Below are 11,556 nucleotides of genomic sequence, written 5' to 3'. Positions count from 1 at the left end.
TTTCCATTGGATACTCTTTCCTGCTTTGTCAAAGATTAGTTGGCCATACATCTGTGGGTCCAATTCTGGGTTATCTATTCTATTCCACTGGTCTATGTGCCTGTTTTTGTGCCAGTACCATACTGTCTTGATGATTACAGTTTTGTAGTAGAAGCTAAAGTCTGGGATTGTGGTGCCACCCACTTTGGTTTTCTTCTTCAATATTACTTTGGCTATTCGGGGTCTTTTGTGGTTCCATACAAATTTTAGAATTGTTTATTCTAGCTTTGAGAAGAATGCTGGTGCAATTTTGATTTACAAAAAAAACCCAAAAACCAAAAACCAAAAAAACAAAAAACAGTACTTAATTTACTGGGTTGTCCTCACAAAAGCAGTGATTAGAGGTAGAATACCTTCCAGAGTTGATAAGAAAACATGCCCAGTCTGAGGAGGCTGCCCTAACACAGGGTTTATGTCCTTATTTCTCCATCTGAAGGCAGGATTGTCATAGGAGAATGATTGAGAATTTAGGTACCTTACTTCGCTGGCTCTCAGTCTCCTTGTATGAAAAATGGAAATGATATTGATTATGTCATGGTGGATATGAGCAGTCGATGAGATGATGAATGTCTGGCACCTGGAACACGGGACTCAGAGAAGAATCACAGCTCTTTCTTCTCTCTCTGATCTTCTTTGGGCCAATCTCTAAAGGGTGGCTAAGTGTCACATCTCTCTCTCCTCTTGCTGTTGCTGGTGACATCCAGGCTTGTAGCAAGGGCATTCAAGGGGTTGAATTCCTTCTATGGAAGCTCAAGCAAAGCTGGGGACACCCTCCTACTCCACCCTTTCTTTGGTACTTAGAAGTCCCCCTTCCATCGCTGGAAGACAGGAAGATCACAGTTTGGAGCTTCGGTGGGGCTCTGTGCTGTCACATGGACTTTGGCAAGCAGCTCACAAGGAAGCAAAATGATGGTAGCGACTTGGGGTCATGGGAAGAGTACTGGATTTGGGAGTCAGAAGACCTGAGTATCAGACTCATGGATCTTTCCCTTTTTAGCCATCTTTCCTTGGCAGTGGCATTGAGCATCAGTTTCTTCATCTGTAAAAAGGGGACAATAGTACTTGTCTCAGTATTACAAGCTTATTGCAAGGCTTGAAGAGGATAAGTAGGCATGACAACTTCTGCTGATGTTCATTATTGCTGCTGGTCTTGGGCAGGGATCTAGTCTACTTATATAAAACCTAGACGCTGTTAGGAGTGTTCAGAGAGAAGTGGAGGGCATAAGCTTAGTTCTGTGCATTGGGCCTGGAAGAAGTAAACTTTCTGCAATATTCTCATATTTCTAATCTCTGGGAATGGCAACATCCTAACCAGCTCTGTAGAAGCAAGTCTAGATTCACCCTCCACTCACTGTCCATGTGCAATCATCAGGTCTAATGTATTGAATGAGAATAATCGGTCATCATGAGCATTTGCCATGTATCAGGGATGGTTCAAGTGCTTTACATGGGCCATTTCATGCTATTCATAGAACAACTACTATGAGGTAGTTGCTTTTATTATTTTTAGTTTACAGATGAAGAAAGTTAGGTACAGACAGGTTAAGTAACTTGTCCAAGATCACACAGCTGGTAAGAGAGCCAGGTAAGCTTTGAGTCCCTGAGGTTGGCCCCAGAGCTTTTGTGCAAAACCAGTGCAGTAATGCTCTCCCACTGTATCTGCCACCATCATCTCTTGCCGAGATTCCTTCAGCATCTCCCAAATGGTAAAACCACCCTGGTCTTCCCCTTCTCTAAACCATCTCCCACACAGCTATCAGAGAACTCCTTTGAAAAGACAGCTCTGACCACATCATTCTCTGCTCAAAACCTCTCAAGGGCTCCCCATTTTTCCACAGGTTGAAGTTCAGTCTCCTCCAACTGGCCCATAAACCTCTGGGTGGCCTGACTCCTGCTTGCCATGCTTCAGCCTGCTTCCCACCAAGCCCTGTTCATCTTACACTCAGGGACACTAAAGTGTTCTATGTTTTTCATTCCACTGCATCTTGGTGTGTTCAATTCCTTATTCTTCCTGACATGTCCCTTTATCATCGAAAAACTCCTACTCACCCAACTCCAATATGAAGCCTGCCCTGCTCTGCCCTGCCCTGCCCTGGCCCTTCACCTCTGCTTCTTGGGCATCTTGGGCTTGTTTGCATTACAGTGTCTATCACCTTGGAATACAGTAACTTGTCTGAGGACCTATGTGTCCCAACAGGCCATGAGTTTCTGGAGGCAGGATCCTTTTCAGCTTCCCAACACCTCCCACCAGGCCAATACCATACAGCATTAACAAACGAGAGCTAAAAAATTCTTTCAGGTGTGAAAAATTGTTGCTCTTACTATGATGGCACAATACCAGATGACAGTGCTCTTAGGACTCCAACCTATCACATTGGCTTCCTACAAGAACACAGCCTCAGCAACTCCTCCCTTGTCCCTACTGTCCTTCTCGTTGACACCTAAACCTAGAAGTGCTTGAATTCAGCATCCGGACACACTCCCTCACCATTCGTCTTTCCTTTCTGATGCTTCCAGGCCCCCAGGCTCCTTTAGATGCTGGAGGAGAGCGCTCACTGCTTCTAACACCAACCCAGAACAGGAAGGGTCCATTCTTGGTCCACCTTCTGGACCACCTGCTTTTCCAACTAGATTTAGTTAAGATAAGGCACAGAATTTTTAAGATATGCTTTTAACACTAGGCTGTGAGCTTCTCTGGGGCATCTTAGACCCTGTGGGAGTGTTTGTTTGTGGACTGAGTGAGTGAATGAATGAATGAATGACTTGTTGAACCACTCATTCTGGCAGATTTTTTGACTCAGTTCTTCCATCAAGACAGAGCTTAGAGCAGCCTTGCTATGTCAGGTGAGTAAGGGTTCCTGAAAACATTCTGCACTACATACCCTGTCTGGGGGTAGAGGAAAGTTGTTCCTTCAGGACTTCCCAGGGCACAGGATGCCTCAGGACCAAGCCTCTGTCTGCGGGAGGAGATGCAGGAAAAGGAGCAACATTTTCCTTTGGCCCGAGACTGGAATTCCAATTCTCTACTTGAAAGGGAGCCCATCATCTGACTTATCTCTGCTCCAGCCCTCAGGGCACACCTGAGAGGCTGCCAGGGAATCTGCCAGGTGTTTTATTTTTCGCATTGGTGTGTAAATGACGTCTAGCTGCCTTTCCGGCCAGAGGGAGGTTTGTGCTTAATTCAGGCTCTGGAGACACGTCTTGGGCAACCTGCAGCCTCAGCGGTGAGGTTTATCTGATTGTGCATGCAGGCCCACCTCCCTGTTCTGCTTCAGGAGGCTTTGCTATTTATTGCACACCCCGCAACGTGCGAGCTGTCACCTCTTCTCTGAAGCTTTGCCAGCCACGTGGCTCACAACCCCCACTAGAACCCCCCTCTCCAGGACTGCATCACCCACACTAACTGAACCCGGGACCCGTCAGCTTTTGCTTCCTGACAACCACCCCACAGCTTGTGAGCTCAAAACAACCAGCATTGTGAGCTCACAACTGGGTGGGTGGCTGTGCTGGGCTTGGTTGGGGTTCTTCCTACAGCTTCAGTCACCTGCCCATCAGCTAGTTTCTGTCAGTGTGGACACAGAGCCACTGAGCCACATAGCTCTCATCCTCCAGCAGGTTAGCCTGAGTGTGTTCACTTGACAGAGGCAGGCTCCCAGACGAGGGCAGGAGCTGCAGGGCTTTTTGAGGCCAAAGCCTGGAACGGGCACAACATCCCATCTGCCCCATTCTGCTGGTTAAAGCAAACCACAAAGGCCGACACTGATCCCAGAGTTAGAGAAACAGGTTCCACTCAAAGGGAGAAGCTCTTTGCCGTGCAGGAGTGCGTATACAGAGGGAACAAACCACCTAACAAGCGCTCTGTCATTGCTGTTCCATTATTCCAAAGTGAACCTGATAGAGAGTGGATCTGAGGCTAAAATCCAGGAACACGGGTTCCAAGTAACTGTCGAGAGAAAGTCTAGTGTTTGGTATACAGCTTGTGCTTTGGAGCCTTCAGACCTAGGCTTGAATCCTGTCTCCTCCACACACTCTTTGTGTAAACCTTGGGCAAATCACTTGCTCCTTCAAGCTTTCCTTTCCTCTTCTGCAAAACAGGGACATTAATAATTCCAACCTCACAGAGTTGGTGTAAAGATCAAATGGCAGATGTATGGGTGTAAATGCCCCTAGCACAGTGTCTGGCACAAAGTAAGTGCTCAGTGAAGGTGGCTTATATTATCAGTGTTATCATTAAAAACAACACTATCTCACCTGCTATAAACTCAAGTAATGGAATCCCCCTCCCAAATTCTAACACTGTGATTTCCTCAAGGGCACAGACTGTATGTCCAACAATATTCACCACAGCTTTGTTTGTAATAGGAAAAAAATTGAAAGCAGTATAAACATCCAACAATAGGGGGTTGGTTAAATGAATTTTAGTATACCTACCCAAAGGATTGCAGTGCAGTCATTAAAAATGATGTAGGGCTAGGTGTGTTGACATTGAAACTGAATATGACATATTGTTAAGTGAAAAAGAAGGTTATAAAATAGTACATACAGGACAAAGCCATCTGTGTACAATATATTTATGTGTAGATATACACATAGTTGTCTTGGTGGAAAGATATCAAAATGTGAGCGTGTCTGTCTTTATGTTGAGATTACAGGATTTTTTGCCCTTTATCCCAACTTCTTTAATTTCTTAACAATGAAATGTACTACTTCACTAAATCAAAAAAAAATTGCAACAGGAGAGCCACTCTAGGTCACCATGAAGGCAAGCTTCAGAGACACGGTTATGTGTCAGGCCTTGAACTTGCCACTCAGAATTTTGGAGCCTGCTGCTGTCAGGCCCTGTGTTGGGTGCCCAGTGAAGCTTGCTCCTCCCCTAGGCTCTCAGCTATGCTCCCTGGGGCTCTTCTGGGGCTCCTGAATTCACTGCTGACCTCCATTATGTAACTTCTTTCCCCTGGGGGCACCTAGAGCTGCATTTGTCTGTCTCTCCTCTCTGTGCTGCTCACAACACTCCTGCAGTTCCTATAAAGTTGGTGTTGGAGAGAGAGATGGGGTGGCTGTCCTCAGAGGTTACCCCATTTCCAAGCAAGCAGGCTGGGAAAGGGAAGGAGAAGGGTCGGTGTCCACACTGGCAACCCAGGCAATGGCAGGAGCTGGGGGCTGGAGGGCTAGACATAAGCCTTTAGTGCCTGGGTCCAAGGGATGGTACCAGTCAGTGTCATCACCACACGCAAGACAGAAATCTGAAAGGGAAGGAGGCAGCACTCACCACCCTATTTAGATGGGCTGAGCTATTTAAAAATCAAAAACGTCCACTAGCCATAATTTAGCCCAGCAGACCCCTGGGGCCTTCGCGTAAACAAATGGTTCACTCTAGGCAGCCCTGCCTCTCTCCATCTCACCTAAATCTCCAGCTGACTTTGTTCTGGTGTTCTGTGCTCTTTCCTGGGCCCTGAAGAACCTCCATCATGCCCTTCTCTTCCTAACTGACCTATTTCTTCCTGTAGGAGTCTTATGGGTCAGTTTATCCTCTTAAGAGTGCTGAAAGCAAAATTAACAATTCCAACCACTTATACATGAGATTTGATGCTTTTTACCAAAAAGATATTGTCACATCAGGAACAGTCATGCACGGGAAAAGGTGGGTTACCTTCATGAAGCAGCGATGGCTGGATCCCAGCAGATGGAAAACATTTGGAAATAGCTGCTTAAAATGGCAAGATGGTCAGGGGCTCAAGGGGCACGGGAACCAGGGAATTAACACCATTGAAGGAAATAGGATTTAGGGGAATAATATTCTACTTTTTAAAATATTTAGGTGAAGCACCTCCTTGATATCTCTGGGTGGATGAAGAGGTCATTTCCCTGGTTACTCAAAGAGAAGCATGGTGGATATGGTGGCATCTGTCCTTGGAAAACCAAAATGCAAATGTTTGTGGGTGTGTGTGGATGTGCTGTTGAGTCACAATATTGTTAATCATAAGGAAGTTTAGGAATCAAGGCAAACTTTCTCCCACCCCCATTTGCTGCCTATGAATTACCAGCCATCATTCTTTTTCCTTTCCAACTCTTGTAATTGGGGTAGAATGCCTCTGTTAAACAAGCATGCCTCCAGAACTTGAGCTAAGTTAGAGCCCTTTATAAATTAGGCAATAAATAGAATGTGTTTCCCCATCTGGTATCCAAATTTAGGAAATCTGTGATTTTACATGAGCCACCAAGATATATGGCAAAGCCCAGGGTTCTGTGGTTTTTGCAGGTGTTTGGGAGGCATGTGGTCATGGTAGAGCCTCTGTGCTTTGCTATAACTGCTGAGATGCCACTTCTAACTCTGTCATTTATTACTTGGCCTTGGACAAGTCTTCTCATCTCTCTGTGTGTCTCAGTATTTTCATCAGCAAAATGGGAGTAATAAGAGCACCTGACTCATAAGGTTTTTATTTCAGAAAATAGCAACTTGATTCTTCCAGCTGTTCAAATTCCACATCTTGGAATTATCTCAATGCCTCTGTCTGTCCTCTCGATCCAATTTGTCAGCCAATCCTGGTGGCTCTCATTTCAAAATCAAGCCCGAATAAGACTATTTCTCACCACCACTGATGCCACACCCTGGCCAAAGACATTATCATCTCCTACCTGGATTATTTCACTAGTCTTTGCTATAGGCTGAATACCTGTGTCCCTGAAAAATACATATGTTGAAAAGTAATCCCCAGTGTGATGATAATAGGAAGTGGGCTCTTTGCGAGGTGCTGAGGTCATGAGGGTGGAATCCTCATGAATGGGATTAGTGCCCTTAGAAGAGGGAGCTTCCTTCCACCTTTCACCAGGTAATGATACAGCAAGAAGATAGCTGTCTATGAACCAGGAAGTGGGCCCTCACCAGTCACCCAATATGATGGTACCTTGACTTTGGACTTTTCCAGCCTTTGGAACTGTAAGAAATAAATTTTTGTTGTTGATGAGGCATTCAGTTTATGCTACCTTTTTAATAAAAAAGCAGCCTAAACTGACTATAGTAGTATTTTAAAAGTTAATTATTGAAGTATAATTAACATACAATATTAATTTCAGGTGTATAACATATTGATTAAACAGTTCTATGCATTACTCAGTGGTCACCACAATAAGTGTAGTCATCATCTGTTACCACACAACATTATTGCAATCTTATTGACTATATTCCCTATGCTGTACTTTTCATCTCTGTGACTTATTTATTTTACAACTGAAAGTCTGTACCTTTTAAGCCCCTTTATCTATTCTATCTATTCCCCCCTCCTCTCTGGCAACCAGTTTGCTCTCTGCATTTGAATCTGTTTGGTTTCTGTTTGTTTGGTTTATTTTGTTTTTTAGATTCCATATATAAGTGAAATTATATGATATTTGGCTTTCTCTGGCTTATTTTGCTTAGCATAATAACCTGTAGGTCCATCCATGTTGTTGCAAATGGCAAGATCTCATTCTTTTCTACGGCCGAGTAATATTCCATTGTGTGTGTGTGTGTGTGTGTGTGTGTGTGTGTGTGTCTATACACAAAAACTACATCTTCTTTATCCATTCATCTATTGATGGACACTTGGACTGCTTCCATATCTTGGTCATTGTAAATAATGCTGCAATAAACATAGGAGCGCATATATCTTTTTGAATTAGCGTTTTCATTTTCTTTGGGTAAATACCCAGTAGTAGAATTACTGGATCATATGATATTTCTATTTCTTATTTTTAAGGAACCCCCCTACTATTTTCCACAATGGAAATTTACATTTCCACCAACAGTGCACAAGGGTTCCCAAAAGGAAATGGTTTTGATGAATAACAGTTTCGTAGCTGCCATAAAGGAGAAACTGAAGGTCAACATAAGCCTGTCCCAGACCAAATTCTGTTTTTTGGGTAACCTTGGATAAGTTAAAATCACTGTACCTTAGTTTTCACTCTCTAAAATATTCTCTCCCCCAATTCCTTTTTCTACCAGTCCTGTTACACCCTTCAAAAGGGTTAAGAGTTTATTTTTGCCCACACTTGGCTGGTTTTTTGCTTTTTCTACTGAATTCTACTGACTGGCCTATCTCACAACCTATGCTAATACTTGAGATTTACTGCACAGAGGCTTGGAGGAAGTATCCATCATGCTACATTATTATCAGTCGTTGGGAGTGTCTTAGGCAAAGGCAACAGCATATCCAAAGGCCTTGAGGCAGGAAAGAGCCCAGAGTAGCTAAGAGCATCTATGGCCTGGAGGCTGGCTCCATGTGGTTTCAGGCTGCCTGGGTCAACTTCTCAAGTCCACCTGTTACGTAGGCTTAAACAAGTCCTAGAATGTCCAAGGCTGTTTTCAGTTTTGCATGATAGAGGCATTGATCTCATAAGGATATTGTGAGGATTGAATGCGATAATACCTCTAGAGCACTCAGAACTGTGTCTGGCATGTTCACCGCTATTACTGTTAATATATCACCACTATTTTATCATAATTTTAATCATCCTTTGCCTAGGTCCTTGGTTCAGAGAACTTATCCTTTCAGGCTGTTTCTACCTTTCTAATCCAGTGCCCAAATGGCAAAAATACAACCCCCTGGGGCTGATTGCATTTTTCTTATAGATGCTGCAGCTCAGTTGAAGCCCAACTCATGGCCTTGTGGCCCAACTTTTCAGTTAGCAGTTGTTCTGAGTGCTTGAACTTTGATCAGCATCAGATTCATCTCTCCACTCTTGCCCTGCTTTTTCATAATTGCACTTGCTTTGTGCAGCTTGGGTCAGAGTTATATTCATTGGAGCAATTGTTCTGGAATCCTGACTTTGCCAGGAGCCTCATGTCCACCCATGATGCAATTGTCTTTAAATATCATCTCAGAGTCACACCCAGGAATCTCTCAGAAGCCTTTCAGAATAAATCCTTGTGAACAAGAAGTTGGCTAGAGTCTCTGATGCTTCTCGTCAGCCCTCCTTACCCAGGCAGAGAGGCATCCTTCCCTACTCCTCTGGGACCTATTCCAGACAGCCAGAGGTCGATAGGACAGCCAGAAGGTCCGCCAGATCAGGCCCTCTGGAAACAAGAAATCTCTGTACAGCCAAAGGAATCACTAGTCCCCTATCTGATGGCCTTTCATTCTAAGCAACATGCAATAAACAGACACTCCAATAGGACAAAGGGATTCTGACAGCTTGTAGAGTTCATTGTGGCAGAGATGTGAGCTCAATGGAGCAGGTTTGCTGCCGACATCGCTCTGCAGCATTCACCTACACACACAAAAGGAATAAGGTTTAACTCTTCATGGAGCCTATCTCCAATTTAGCTCTAATTGTTCATTCATTTAATCAGTTAATCAAGAAGAATTTAATAAACACTTATTATGCTGCAAGTACTAAGATCAGCATTAAGGACCCCAGTATAAATAAAGCTGCCTCTTTTCTTGAAAAACCCATGTGTCTAAATACATAGCAAATTACATAATAGTATACAAAATGCTTCAGCACAAGTGAGCATCAAGTATTATGGGAACACAGAAGAGGAAGGGGCCCAATTTTGCTTGCCAGGGGATGTGAGCCAGAGATGGCTTCACAGAAAGAGGGGCAGAGCAGTTTTGAAGAAACAGAGAATTGGGAGGGTGTTAATAAGGTTATTTTGGTTGCAAGTAACAAAAATGGACAGATTAGTTTAAATAAAAGACAGTTATTGTAAGGGGTCTGGTTGTTTCAAGGAATCCAAGGGAGAGATGAATAAGTAAATCTCAAGAATGGCAAGACCCCAGAAGTTTGGGAGACCTTGGTGGCAGGGATCTATGATTTTCTTTTCTAGAGAGCATACATGGACCAAACTCTCCTCCACCAACATCTCTACCCATACACATCTCTTTTCAAAATTCCAGATTCCTGGAAGAATCTGATTGCCCCACCTGGAGTCAGAGATTCATTCCTGGTTTATTTAGCTGGACCAGACGAAGCAGCTCAGCTAGTTCAGACCCCACCACTGATCCAGGGAAGTTCTATAAGAAGAGGCATCATCATGGTCTTGATGTTCACCCCAAGAGATGGCTATTGCAATGAGACAGGACATTGTCTCATTGACAAATGCATTGAGTCATGGAGGCAAAAAGGTCGTGGTGTGATTGTAGAGAAACAAGTTTGGGGTGACTTTCTTTGTGCAAACTGTGCAATCGTTATTATATGTACAACAAGTGTCCATTAATCATGTCATATTTTGTATGCATGAAGGGAACCTGTTATTTATGATCTTTTAGTTAAGGTTTGTTGGGTATCTTAAAGAAAAAAGACATTTGTCAGAAACCTATGAGGGCTGCTGAGGGTCACAAATTGAAAGAGATGTAGAGAAGAAATCACACTTGGAACTGGCAGGACCTGGGCACTTGGAACTGGCAGGACCTGGAGGAAATCTTGGTGGCAGACATCTCTCTGCCTTCCTCCAGTCACCATCACTGGAATGAATGGAGTTGAATGGTATACAGTATATGTAATAAGGTTTCCAGTGAGTTGGTGAATTGAGGTCTTGTCATAACTTAGAGGATGAACATTAAAGAGTGACTCATCTGTACATTTGACATGCCTGTCTGTCTGTCTCTCTCTTTGCTGCCCAATGTTCTGGGCATCTCCCTTTTCTAACACCTCGGTTTCTTTTTGGAGAATTACCTCCTTCTGGTGGATCCTTTTGCTCAGTGCCTTGGTACAAAAATAAACCAATGAATAAAGCTCATCTTTTCAGATTCTGTCTCCCTAAACTTTGAATCCTGAGCAAGGGCACAGGGTGAAACACACTGTTCTTATTGAGAAGTTTAATCCAGATGTTGGCTTCCCAGCACAGAAGCTGAAGGAGTCCCAGGGGGATGCTCCCATGGTTGATCTTCCTCTCACTGCTCTGGTTCAGACAAGGGCATGCCTAAGACTGAGGAGCAATGATTCAGATCCCCCCCTCTCCATAGTCATTGGAGGCCCATATTAGGGAAAAAGGAAGACAGAAAGTCACCCTTACTCAGGAAAACAGTAGTCTGTCCTTATTGACTATGATACAGAAATTAACTGGAACACTTTGGAATTTCTGTAGCAAGGAGCAAAACAAAATGTTTTAGGAGTTCATGCTAGCTGGACACCATTTATAAAACTACTGTGAGTGTTATAGAGAGAACCCATGGATGTTGGTTTGAGGTCGGTTCAGGCAGGCATCCATTCTTACTGAATAGTGGATCTACTCTGATTGGTCAATGCAGCACGCTGATTGGTTGGCACTAGTGCCATATTAGCTGGTAAATATTTTGGATCTCGCCTGTATTTATTATGTCTGAGCCACTCTGCCAGGTTTTACTGATCTTCACAGACTTCATTTAACAAATAATTTTTAGGTATGGGTCTTACTTTATGAATTTTATTTATCACCCCTCCCCTTCATTGATGGGGAATGGGAGATCAGAGAGGTTGGTTCCCTAGTATCATTTAGTAGTATGACTGGTGAGTGCTGGACTCAGGATTTGAACTCAGAGCCCACACTCTTCACTGCTTGGT

This window comes from Panthera uncia (genome assembly GCF_023721935.1).
Source record: "Panthera uncia isolate 11264 chromosome C1 unlocalized genomic scaffold, Puncia_PCG_1.0 HiC_scaffold_4, whole genome shotgun sequence".
NCBI classification, from domain to species: domain Eukaryota; kingdom Metazoa; phylum Chordata; class Mammalia; order Carnivora; family Felidae; genus Panthera; species Panthera uncia.
Note: the sequence above shows the minus strand (reverse complement) of the source record.